General features: G+C 33.9%; 1 protein-coding gene across 13 annotated transcripts in view; it reads right to left on the minus strand.

The window, feature by feature from the left end:
- CHRM3 (cholinergic receptor muscarinic 3) overlaps positions 1 to 14,179 on the minus strand; it is a 260,500-nt gene that overhangs the window by 194,236 nt on the left and 52,085 nt on the right. Inside the window, exon 2 of one of the 13 annotated variants that reach the window (XM_087937064.1) lies at positions 12,900 to 13,035. The exons of the other annotated variants lie outside the window; for them this stretch is intronic. The gene's annotated coding sequence lies outside the window, so the exon portion shown is untranslated. The remainder of the gene's footprint in view (positions 1 to 12,899; positions 13,036 to 14,179) is intronic. 13 annotated transcript variants of the gene reach the window in all.

Here is a 14,179-nt window from a genome sequence, read left to right on the forward strand (position 1 = left end):
AAAAAGACATCAACATCCTTTTCACTTTTACTACTCCCACATGATGCCTCTCTGACATTGCATTTTTGTTATCCAATTTCCAGAGATTTCCCCCCAATAAATCTGATCTTGTTCATTTCAATCCATTGTTTATGACTATTTATTTTATTAAATACTTTTTTTCCACAGCAGTGAGGTGTTCCTCTACAGATTTGATAATTGCCCTCTGCAACCACGTAATTAATCCAATTGTTGATCCACGTAATGATAGTTTCCAATCTGTTTTGGAGCCAGTCACAAATATCGTACTTTCTGAATATGATAATTTAACCAATTATGAATTCATTTTAACAGTTGTATAATCTAGCTCTTATTTTACTATTTTAATAATGACAATATATTAAGACACTGTTGAAAGCTTTAGTGAGATCAAGGTATAGTAAATCCAAAGCAGTTCCCCCCTCCCCATCTTTTAAAAATAATCTAGCATTACTTGTTTTGACATATCCATCTTGACTCATATTAACTTCAAAAATTTGCCATTTAATACTCTCTTTTAAAGCCAGTTTAGTGTAGTGAATCAGTCATCAAGCTAAAACCAAAAGAAACTTGAATTCTAGTCCCATTATAGGTACAAAGCCAACCTGAACTTGGTGAACTTGGGGAAGCCACTTCTGAAATCTTGTCAAGAAAATTACAATGATTTGTCCTGGCAAGAAATCTACATTGACTCAAAGGCACAAAAATAATATCATCATCATCTGTTTGAAGACTTTGATTTTGTCATCTATAATTTCTCGGGTGTTCCTTCACCTTTTTGAAGGTAGGGAAATGGTTTACCTTTCTCCACTTTTCTGGGGCCTCCTAGTTGTCCAAGAGGTCAAACACTATTGAGCATGGTTCTGCAATCATTTCTCCTAGTTTGTTCAATATTCTAGAGCAGGGGTGTCAAACTCACAGCTTGCGGGCCGAATGTCACGTGCTGCCCCGCCCCCACCTGGTTTAGTGAAGGGGAAAAAAGTCCTGATATGCCAGGTGATGCCATGATGATATAAGTTTGACACTCCTGTTCTAGAGCAATGTTTGTCACTGAAATGCTACAGACTTTCAGAACATATTGATTTGACTACTATTTTTTATTGGAGAATTTGGGTTCCATTTCTGCTGTGTGCTGACCTGAATTATATGATAAAATTCAATATTTGCACAGAGAATAATGAATATGCAAAATATGCAATTTCAAGGTGATAATTGCAATTTAATTAATTTAATTAATTCCATTGTGAAGCAGGAATTACATAACACTGACGGAAGAGTTTTTGAACAGTTTCTCAGCATGAATTTCATGAAAACATCCTACTCAGATTTTGATAGAAGAATTTTGCTTTCATCTGTAGGCACTAAAGAATGACTTTGAGATTTGATTTAAATACTGAATTGATTTGAAAATACTTGCTTGCGTTGCAAGTCTATTCATTTGCACAGTGGGAGAGCAATTATTTAATCTGCAAGAAAAAACAATTGAGCTTCAGAGTGATGAAGAATCAAGGCAAATCTTCTACAGAAGAAGACATCAAACTATGTGGCTGCAAGGTGAAATTTCCATTCCATGGGGGAAAACAAAGCTTCTTTCTATTTGTTTTTCATCTTCTTATATCTTTGAATTAGTATTAGTTCAGTGAATTCCATACTAATGAAACATCAAAATCATATGGATATTGTTATTTTAGTGATTTAGGAATGCTACTATCCAGGTTTCCTCTAGATAATATGAAGTCAAAACTATCAAGCTCAAGGATTACACTAGCATCTTATAATAAATCTCATTTTATTTACTTTACTAAATCTGTGTATGTTAATGAAGCACATTAATAGTATGTAATCTAAATGCAATTAAAAAGGCATGATAAAAGTAATCAGTACAATCATTAAAAATCTTATGTCAAATTTTACTCATATTTACATGCAGGAAACACTAGCAATTAGATAGTGTGCAAAGGCATAGTGGTTTATATAGAAGTACTAGGTTGAAAAGTTTAGGTGATACTTTTCTAGGATATAATTTATCTGAACACGGATATTTGAATTTATCCAAGTTAGCTATGCTCTTTCTTACTCTTTTAAGCCTATAATTTCCCCTCTCCTAATGGCATAATGATGGTTTTTTCATTCTATAAATTAACTTGTCAAAAATAATTTCACAGAATATTTGGAGAACATTATGACAAAAAGTTCCGTTTGGTTTCTGACCCTATTCATTTTTGTTCTTTTAGTTACAGTGTTCATTATTCAATATCTTATAACAGGTCTAAATCATATATCTCAATAAAATTCAAATTGCTAAGAAATAGACAATATGTTCTCAATATACGTTCATATCTTCTTGCATTCTTCCACTAATGTTTTCCAACTTATGCAATTGAACATAAGAAAATAACATCTCTGAAACTTCATGCTTCAATGGACTTTTATATAAAACAGACAAACAAATCTAAAATAAACCATGGAGTATATATATTTTAGGTATTAGTTAAATGTACTATTAATATTTCCATCAAAATATTAAAGCTATCGCATTAAAACTATATTTTTCCCCAAACAACATTTAACTCTGAATAGATGTGACTGCCTACAATCATACAATTGACGGTTTCTTTTCAGATCTATCTCAATATCAACTCTATTCTTAGAGCACATCCCAGTATTACCTGAGAAAGATTTTGTTCTAATTGTTCTAAAGAGATTTTTCATTCGATAGAATTGTTTGGATATAAATTTCTCTATCTGGACTAAATAAAATTTCCTTTAGAAGGAAATGATGGATAAAAACAGGATGGATTTTGTATCACACAAAATTACTGACTTTACATCAATGTATACTAGGTTTGGTTAATCTAAAATAAACCTCTCTATGCTTCCATTTGTTCATTTCTTATCTATTTTTTTACACATTCATCAGTTAATGGCGTTCATTGAGGAATCCTAAGCAAGAGAAAACAAATATTATTCAGTACATAGATTTCCTACTCCGGTGATAGAGCAGTGTGACTGCTCCAAACTCCTTTTCTAAAACAAGTGCCTAAAAATGGTTGATGTTCTTCAATGCTTTAAATTATTTTTAAGCTCAAGTTCTAAAACTGTTGCATTGTTTAACATAAACTACTTTGCTCTCTCTGTATCCCCCCCCCATCTCTCTTAATTACAGTCCTGGGTTTCTATTGCTTTTAGTGTGGGGAATGTCTAATTAAGATCCATTTACCATACATTCTTATATTGCTATTAATATTAACCAGTCTTCTTCCATTTTCAAACAACAGAATCTCCAAGTAGAGAAGCAGAGGCATTTTCTTTTTAGTGCAGTATATGTTAGAAACCCACAAATACTGAAGACATTTTTATTAGAGAGTAAGCCCCACTGAACATACCAGTTCTTAATTTGTAAGCACTTTACAATTGTAAGTAAAGCATATTGCAGCATATTATTATTTCACATGTTCATTAGGTTTATTTTTAACTGTTCAAATCGTATTTTGAATCATAACAATTTCACAGCAAGCAAACAGAGCAGCCCCTTCAGCAATGCACACTTTTGCCTCTGTGTTGTAAAATCAAGCTGCTATGGAACAAGAGAATTAAAGTAACAAGTCAGTTTTCAGCTATGAAACATTGGGATATATGTTTTATCATTGTTATTATTCAATCAATTTATATTCTGCCTTTTTACCCCCAAAGCATTCAGACTGATTAGTAATCCAAATAAATACATTGTCTCGGTAACTGAAAAGTTCCGCAGTATATCTGAATCCTGTGTAGCAATGTTTTTGTGTATAACATTTATTATGGCTTTACCCAAAAGGAAGAAGAGTCTGATTTTAAGAAAAGAAATGAAACCCTTTCTAGGAAGAATCCAAACATCAATGTAGGAAAAAAGAACTTGGACAGGACAGTCCTTTTTAGGCTAGCAATATCAAATCCAACTCAAACCAGATTACAAAATAATTTCATCTGTATATAACATGGTTTCTCACATACAATACGTGGACAAATACATTCAAATCCCTTCTTCTAAAGAAAAAACAGAAGAAGAGGGGGGGAACAGAACAAAGTTAAAACAAAAAGATGGATATTGATATCAGAAAAAGACCAAAATGAAAGGGAGAAAACTGGATGGAAGTGATGTAAAGGAAAGAGAGAAGAGTGACAGATGCCCTATTTAAAAGGTAAAACCTCTTTCGATTTAAGCCAAATTTCTGCTGGCCACATATATCTTGTTTTCTTGCAAGAATGGAGCAGTGGATTATTCTTACACTCTTCAAGAAATTTGTTATTCACTTCCCACGTCAACTTAAAGTGCTGTGATTTCTTGGTGGTCTCCTATCTCAAATAAATGAGATGCTGCCATCAGCTGTATAAAAGTAATGAAACTCATCAGGATTTTTCTCAGCACCTGCCAACAAGAGTAATTTAATCTATTCTTCATAGTTACCCAAGTCTGCAATTCCTCTTGCTCATTCCTTACTTTAAACAGTATTTTCTATTCCGATCAGCAAATATAAGCTAATCGCAGCTAATTATGTGCCACTCTTCCCAAGTAGACCAGACAGACCAGATGAATTACTTCTATATTATTGTAAGGATACATTAACAAAATCTTCCATGTCTGAAAGTACAAGCCTCCTGCCTCCCTTCTTACAGGGTTATAATTTTTGGGGAGCGGGGGTCCATTCTAAGTTTCTTTCTCTGCCTGTAATGCAGCTGCAGGCTTCCCCAACCCCTTTTATCTGACTGTTTTCTAGGCAGCGTCTCTGCCCTGTCTCTCAAGGTCATTTCTACATTACATTACACTATAGCAAGGGTGTCAAACTCAAGGCCCAGGGGCCAGATGCGGCGCACATGGTGCTTACATCTGGCCCGTAGGGCTGCCCTGGAAACAGTAAAAGACCATGCCTATCCTGGCCACGCTCATCCCGGTCCCCAAGGTCAAACACAACCCTCAATAAAATCAAGTTTGACACCCCCGCACTATAGGAAGAAAAACCCTTGCAGGTAAACCAGCTAAATGACTTAAATATATATAATTCATAAATAAAACAGCACCTATCAAATAAAAGTATAGGTTTCTTCCCTTCCATCTTGAATAGTTTAAAACCAAGACTATGGGTATTATAGAATCCAACCTCTAATTAGATTCTACTTTTTAAAAATCAGAAGATTCTGCAGTGGCCAAAAATGCATTTCCACAGTTAATGCTAGTGCCAACTATGTCCATTTCTGAAGACAACAAAAAATATAGGATCAAATTTACAGCAACAGTCATTTCTGGATGAATGAAATCTGCCAACAATTTTGTTTAAATATATTTGCTTTTTGAACTGTTAATAAAGTGACATCTCTATATATGAAACCATTTTAACAAAACTGTATATAATTTGCAGCAATATCTCCCCCCACCCCAAATTAAGTTAATAAGACCTCCATTTCAAAGACATAGGTGTAAAAGCTTTGTGCAAATAACATATTTAAAATTTAGGATTAAACTATTATTAGGAACTTGAAAGTCAAGGACCAGGCACACAGGAACTTCACAATGAAATTTATAAAATCCCGTGCTCTTAAGTCTTTCAACACTGGATGACTTACCCATCACTTACTTTTACATCTCAGTGCTTAAGTCTAGAATTAAATCAATGGAGCAGATTCAGCAGAGCCTTCAGAAGGAGTACAGGTGATATGAAAGGGCAGGAAGACTAAAATTAGGCTTCAGTACAAGAACAAGCACATGGCACGTTTGTCCCTATTTTCAGTTATAAAATGTTCAGGGATGACATAATTTACTATCAGTAATGACAATCATTAAAATTTCACAAGGAAGAAAGCTGGGTCATAATTGTCATTTTCCATAGAATCATGTATAGGAATGACACTAACTTCATCCCTTGTATACTAGTCTAATCTATTTGATGAGTATTTTATTGTTTGCGGAATGGAAGGGAAGGGAAGGGAATGGAAGGGAAGGGAAGGGAAAGGAAGGGAATGGAATAGAATAGAATAGAATAGAATAGAATAGAATAGAATAGAATAGAATAGAATAGAATAGAATCCAAGTGTGATTGGACACACAAGGAATTTGTCTCCTGTGCAGATCTGTATATCTACAGATCTGCACACTATATATCTAAATCTACAGCTGTAGATATTTTCTCAGCCCTCTTTCTAGTTTGTGCAGTACACAGATCCTCAATAGAAGCCAGGATGGTTACAATTTTTTTTTTTTTTTTTGCATTCCTAACTATTCATTGAAGTCTGTACCTGACCTGTTTGGTTGCTGTACCAAACTAGGCTATTATTTAAGTACAAATGATAGTCTCAATAATTATAGAACTATATCAACAGGTCCTGGGGCAGTCTGAACTTTCTGACTTGACACAGGAAGAACATTCTTTGTTGTGCCTTTTTAATGATGCATTTAATGTTAGTTATCCATTTCAAATCCTGGGAGATTATAAATTCAAATCCTGGGAGATTATGAATTCAGATTAGATATTCTTATAAATATTTTTCTAAAAAAACTTACATATTTATATATTTATTTAATACCTAAATAAAGTCTATGAAAAACCCTAACAAATATAGCTATATCTCTCTCTAGCCTTAGCTACTCTTCTCCTTATCCCAAAGAATTATTAATAACTAAAGCAAAATTGACAATCTGTACCTTTTTAGAGATTTAAAGCTACAGAAGAGAGAAAGAAACAATGTGCCCAGGAACAGGAAAAATTGGTGCCCAACATGAAGTTGTGCAAAGGTTCTTCTAATCATGACTGCAATTTGCTCTTTGAAAAGGTGTCGTAAGTTTAGGAAGGCCTCCCCACAACTGCATATTAGGTTTGTTTGGGGCAATGCAACCCCATGTAGTACCAAAGAACATGGTTCTAAAATGGAGGCCACCAAAGTCCAAAGTCTACTTAACATTGCTAGGATTCAGTAGAAGCCATCAAGAGCACTGTTTAATTCACCAGAGACAGAAAGATATTTTGGATATCATCAGCGTACTGATGATACCATATCCTATGCTTATCATCTCACCCAGTGTCTTCATGTAGATAGTAAAAAAGAGAGGTGAGAGTATGGAATCACACAAAGTAGGGAACAAGGGTGAAATCTCTCCTCCTGCATCATCAAATTCTGAGACTGATCCCAGAAAATGTAAGACTACTAATAAAATATAAAACATAGCAGGTACCTGCCCCTGGGGCCTCCTTAAAACTTGCAATAAGACTGGCATCAGGTGCCCTTGTCTGAGAGCTGCCAATCAAATTCCTCCGCCAGGACTCTGTAAAGGGATCTGATCCCTGTCCAGGAAACAGGGCTCAAATCACCTGAAAAAGGTTGTAGGGCATCTATGGATGCAATAATAGCAGAAAAGTATTGCCACTTTGCTACCCTTAGCACTAAAAAGTAAATAGCATTTGTGGTGCTCTGGATGTTTCTTTTCTTGTTTCATCTCCCTCAGTTTATCCTACAGACCGCTTAGGAAAGGGGTGAGGTCAATAGTAGACAGTCTAAGGTTAAAGTTTTTGGGGTTTGGGGAAGAAACCACAGAGTCAGGTAGAGTATTCCAGACATTGACCACTCTGCTACTGAAGTCGTATTTCCTGCAACCAAGTTTGGTGCGGTTAACCTTGAGTTTGTATCTATTGTTTGCTCTTGTGTTGCTATGGTTGAAGCTGAAGTATTCATTGACAGGTAAGTCATTGCAATGTATGATTTTATATACCATACTTAGATCAGACCGAAGATGGCATAATTCAAGGTTCTCTAGATGTCTGGTGGCATAAGGTATTCTGCAATGAGTAGAGAAGTGGAGAACTCTTCTAGTGAAATATTTCTGGACTTTCTCAACTGTGCTAATATCAGATACGTAATGTGGGTTCCAGACTGATGAGCTGTATTCGAGTATTGGTCTAGCAAATGTTTTGTATGCTGTAGTTAGTAGTGTGATATTACCAGAGAAAAAGCTAGGGATTAGGTTAACAACTCTTAATGCCTTTTTGGCTATGTAGTTACAGTGAGCTCTAGCACTTAGATCATTAGACATGAGTACTCCAAGGTCCTTTACAGAGCTTGGATCATCAACAAGTTCTTGACTATTCAGCTTGTATTTTATTTTCTGATTTTTTTTGCCAATATGTACGACAGAGCATTTATTTGTTGAGATTTGAAGTTGCCGTTTGTTTGACCATTCTGATACATATTCGAGGTCTTTTTGAAGGGTAGCAGTATTGTCTGTGGTATTGAATAGCTTTACATCATCAGCGAAGAGAACGCAGTTGCTCTTAATATGATCAAAGACATCATTTATGTAGAGTATGAAAAGAGTTGGTCCTAGAACACTGCCTTGGGGTACACCACTATTGACAGAATTTGATAGGACACTCCCACTTTTGACCATTTGTTGTCTGTTTGACAGGAATGCTTCTATCCAGTTATGCAGGTGTCCAGAGATACCATAAGATTTTAGTTTTAGGAGTAGTTTGTCATGTACCACTCAATCAAGGCTTTACAGACGCCTATGTAGATTACATCTATTGTTTTGCCATGATCAAGTTGTGTAGTCCATATGTTTTTGCAGTGTAAGAGTTGCAGATTACAGGATAGTTTTTTTCTGAAACCAAATTGTTTATTAGCGAATAGGTTGTTTGTCTCTAAGTGGAGGATAATGGATTGGTGAATAATTGGTTCCATGACTTTACAGGTGACTCAGCATAAGGCGATTGGTCTGTAATTTTCAACTAGGCTTGGGTCTCCCTTTTTGAAGATGGGGATGACCGTGGGTTGTGACCATAGGTTAGGCAAGGAGCTGGTCCTGAAAGATTTTTCAAAGAGTATGCTTAGAGGTTCTGCTATGGCAGTGGATAGCTTTTTTAAGAAGTAGGCACATTTTCTGTCTGGTCCAATAGATAGAGGTGGTTTTAGACTGCATAGTGCTTTTTTAACATTGTCTTCTGTAAAATCGATATATATTAGATCATTATAGTTTTCTGTGGTTCGGCTAGGAAATACTGGGCATATTCCATTGCTGTTTACAAATACTGAGCCATTGCAGTCATTGCAGTCTTTACCATTAGGTCCTATCAGGGGTGGGATGGACCTTGAGTCTTTTAGTTTGTTTACAAAATTGTAAAAAGCGTGGGTAGAATTGGTGTGTAGAAGGTTTTCCTCTTGTTTAATGTGATAATTGGTGCATTCAGTCTTTATCTGGTGGCATACATTTTTGTATCGGCTTCTGAAGTTGGCAACATGACCAGATTTATTTTTCTGTCAGAGTGATCTCTTTTTGGATTGATGTTTCCTAATTGTTATGGGTAATCTGTTTTCCTGGTTTTGGGAGTTGTTAATGGTACATATAGTTTGATGACTCCTTTGACTTCAAGTAAAAATATGTTGTAATGGTCTTCAACAGTATTGCATCCAGTGAATAGAGATTGCCAATCAAGGGATGAGAGATCATTCTCTATAAGATCGTAGTTGCCTTTTTTGAAGTTATAATTGGGGATTACATCATTGTGATGATTTTTGTGTGGGCGTATGTTGAGACAAAAGTCAATCATATTGTGGTCACTGTTGGAAAAGGGTAAATTAAATTCGAACTATTGCAGAAGATGACATCGAGGCAGTTGTTAAGTCTAGTATTGTTGGTTACTAGTTCTTCCAGTCCCAGATTTGTAACAGCATTGCAGAAGGTTGCATGTATGGGTTCAGTTGTACGTTCGTTTAGGGTCCAGTTAATATGAGGTAGATTGAAGTCACCAAGAAAGATAAAAGCGTGTGGGCAGGATGTTGCCCATGTTAGTAGTGAGTTTAGCTTGTTTACATGTTCAATGTCATAATCAGGTGCTCTGTAACATAGTAAGAATCAAAATGTGATATTTAAGAATAGTTCACAGATGATGGTCTCAGGAAGAGCAAGCTCCTCGGTAACTTGGATGTTTTTTAGATGCAAGGACTTTTTCTAGAAGATAGCAACACTACCTCCTCTACAGATTTCACAATCTGATCGGTAAACATGATAGTCTCTTACTGTGGTAATGGAGTCAGGGAGAGATGAGTTGAGCCATGTTTCACCGACAAATATGATGTTGAATTTAGCCATATTTAGTAAGAGGAGAAATTCAGGTATTTTATTCACAAGGCTTCTTGCATTGAGTAGCTTGCATTTAAAGCCAGCTGTAGTTGGAATTGAGGTAGTTAGTGGCATGTGTGCCTAGTCTTGGGTGATGGTGAATTGGTTGAAGTATGATTGTGGTTGAAGGTTAAAGTTGAGTTGCAGGTTGTGTGACTTACTTTTTTTTTGTTTGAACAAATTTTATTGATTTTTTAAAGACAAACAAAACATAGCACATAAAAGCATAAACCTCCTTTCTAAAGAATTACTTATAAGTTTTAACAAGGCAAATAAAACATTATTTTTTAAGGCATAGTTCCACATTATCACATTTCCATTTAAGCACATATATATCTTTTCCAAATTTCTCATTATTTCTCCCTTCATTTTATTCAATTATATTTTTTTCTATCAAGGTTTTATTAATTCTCAATCAAACATAAGCACACAAAATACAGAACATAAAACAAGACATAAAAACATAAAACCTCCTTAATTATCATTTGTACACGTCTTTTCCAGATTTCTCATTGTTTCTCCCTTTAGTTTTATTCCTCCAAGGTTTTATTAATTCTCAATCAAACATAGCTAACCAAAACACAAAACATAAAACATAAAACTTCTTTTGAAAAGTGGCTTAGCCCCGGGTTACATCTTTTTTTTACAGACCTAAATCAAATTCATGCTCACCTTATATACCATTCTTATCTTATTTACCATTCTGTATTTTCTATATAACTTCTCCCTTCTTTTCACTCTCTTAATTATATTTTGTTTATTCCATCTTATTTTAAAATCATTATACTTGTATCTTTTGTCCGTTCTTTTCCAATTATCTATTTATCACTTCTCTTTAACAGAAAATTTCCCCTGTAATCACTTTTAAAGTGTAACGTCTTTCTATCTTTCCCCTAAATTAACACTTAAAATAATACATAATTTCCATTCTGATTCTGCTTAGTACATTCTACATGTTGCATTTTAAAATAAAAGAATAATAAATTTATAATATAGTTAAATATATAATTTCCATTCTAATTCTAACTCTACTTAATGCATTATTTTAAAATAAGAAAATGTATATACATATACATATATATACATATACATACACATACACATACACATACACACACACACACACACACACACACACACACACACACATATATATATATATATGGCATTCGGCTTTGTTTGGGTATTTTCCCACGTCATAGTGGTTCTGCCTTTAAAGTTGTAGTGACGTTTCAGCAGAATCTCATATATATATATTCTTAAGTTTTCGTGAATACTTACATGTATGCTATTCAGCTTTGTTCGGGCATTTTCCCACGTCATTATAGCCTCATGATGGCAGATGAGATTCTGCCGAAACGTTGCTACAACTTTAAAAGCACAACTATAATGACGTGGGAAAATACCCAAACAAAGCTGAATAATATACATACATACATATGTACATACATACATACATTATTATTTTTCTTGGAAGCATTCTTATTTCTCAAAAGCAGTTAGGTTAAACTTCCCAGTTTAACTATTAGGTAAATGGATTAAAAATTATATATTCATGAACAAGTAATCAGGCTAGGCATTTTTAAGCATCATTCTTACAGAAATCCAGGCTAAATCTTTACTAGTAAAGGGTTTAATTTTCAACTACAAAGTATGATCAAACTAATTCTTATCCTTTCTACATTTTATATGCTATAATTTACTACATTGGTTTTTAATGCCTGTAGTGCAATTTTGTAATATGTTTCCATTTTATTTTATTGTGCAGATATAAATCTGAAGTGCAGACCTAAAATATAAAAAAGATTTAAAAGATGGCTGTATCATCACTTTTTTAAAAAATCAAACATTTAAAAGTCAAAATTTTGAGCAACGTACCTTAACTGAATTCATTCAAAAATTTCAAAAATATAACACTTGGCCAACTTTATTTTCCATTATATTGACGTATTAAGCATTATGCCTCAAAATTAAAATACATTAGTAGCTAAAGTTATCAGAGGCACACATGTCTTTTCCAATTATGAAATGTAAGTTCCTAATGAATATATTCCCAAGTATTAATTAAAACAATTAACTTGTCAAAAAAAATGTAAAGAGAAACTTCTGAACACTGCATTAGAATCTAGAATTAAGAATTAAGTCTATGTACACATACGGCATTTATTTTAACCATACATATGTTATAGGCATTTTAATCAATAATATAATTAACTCTTCAATTTTTCTAATGTAACCATTGTATAACAATTCCAGTTAACTATAGTAATGATATAAGTGGAAAATTTTCTTGTCAATTTTCTTGTCACTGTCTTGAATACTGATACATGCAAGAGATGAATACAGATGTTAGACTGATTATAAATATCAAGAAAAGAATAGCCCATATGACAAATGGCCTACTTTTTCCTGGAAGATGGAAAATAATATCACAGGAATTTATTAAGTATTAGTGTACTTCACACTTTATAGTAAATAATTGATAATTTAGCTGTAGTATTTACAATTCGTAACTCCAAAGAAAAAAGGCTGGATAATACGGTGATAGTTGTATGAAATTACCATGGTGTAATGGTACCTGGGAATGACTTTGAGGGATGAGCAGAAGAGATGCTGCATAGGAAACTATCAGAATAAAGACAGAGGAGCCCCTAGCAACTCAGCAGTCAGAGAAAAACTTAAGAAGGACCTGCCCTAATTGATCAGGCAGTTAAAAGTGACTGCAGAAAATTCATACCTGTACATTGAAACTTGCAAGATTCTGTTAATGTAGCCTTATAATAAAGTTGAATTAGTTCATCTGGTTGTATTTCCTGTTCTGGTTTCCCTGGAAGGTCTGGCACACCAACATTTGGCTTTATAAAATATTTGCACTACAAAATCAGATGAGAAGAATTTTTTTAAAATGCAGACATTATTCAAGAGAACCAATGTTTGATGTGAACAAGGCAAAAGGATCAAAAAGAGTTTAACAAGGAGGGTGATTTCATAGAGTATAAAGAAATTTAATTGAAAGGAAAATACATTTTAGTATTAATAGAAAATACATTTCTGCACTCCTCTGTTGACCTATCACCAGAAGATCAGGTAACAGTTTCTGGAGGGCAGAAATAAGTGGTATTGTCCTCTATTAGTCCTCATGCCATCAAAATAATTTCAAAAGTTATTTTTCTGCTCTACATCGAAAGTAAATTTTTTCAGTGCTCCTGTTCATTTCAGATAGCATGCTCCAGTTTCTAGCAAAATAAACTCAGAAGTTCACTGGCAAATTTGCAGAGGAAAGAACTACCCCTTCAAATGAGCCTATGCTTACCATATTCTCTAGACATTTTAAAAGAAGCCTTTTATAATTAATACAATGTTTATAATATTTGCTTTGTGTACATAAAGTTGTTATTTCAAATCTGGAGATAAACTTTTTAAAAATGTTGTTTTTTCCTTGAGCTTCCTGCTTGTCCATCTATTTAAAAAAAAAAGAAAACAAACACACCAAAATATTCTATGGGGTTTTAAAGAAGCAGTATACTGTTTACAAAGTAAGAGTTTTATTTACTGCAGTATTATAGCACCCATAGCAATGGCTGCTCTAGAGGACATCAGAAAGAAAGAGGATAGTAAGAAATACACTTCTTTAAAGAACTGCTTGTCCTGCTTTTTGATGATTGAAATTTGTACATATAAATTCAATTTAACTTTATATGTGAGTATGTGTATGCATGTTACTATCTCTTTGATCTAGCTTACATTGTAGTGTAGAGAATGGATATCTTTCTTTTCTCTTTCCTTCCTGAAATAGTGTACTGCAAACCCTTAAAATATATATCGTTCTATCAGGATCATGAGTTACATCTATTTCAACTTTTCTTTTGCATAGAACAATAAATAGTTCTACAGTTTCTACAAAAGATTGATTTGGCTGAGTTATCTTTTAACATTGCTAAATAGGAAAATTATTTCCTAAGAAATAGGAAACTTTGCATAATAGGAGTGGCTACCAAAAAGCAAATATTTTGAGAA

This window comes from Pseudonaja textilis, chromosome 1 (genome assembly GCF_049901715.1).
Source record: "Pseudonaja textilis isolate UNSWEBS1 chromosome 1, rPseTex1.2, whole genome shotgun sequence".
In the NCBI taxonomy this organism is placed as follows: domain Eukaryota; kingdom Metazoa; phylum Chordata; class Lepidosauria; order Squamata; family Elapidae; genus Pseudonaja; species Pseudonaja textilis.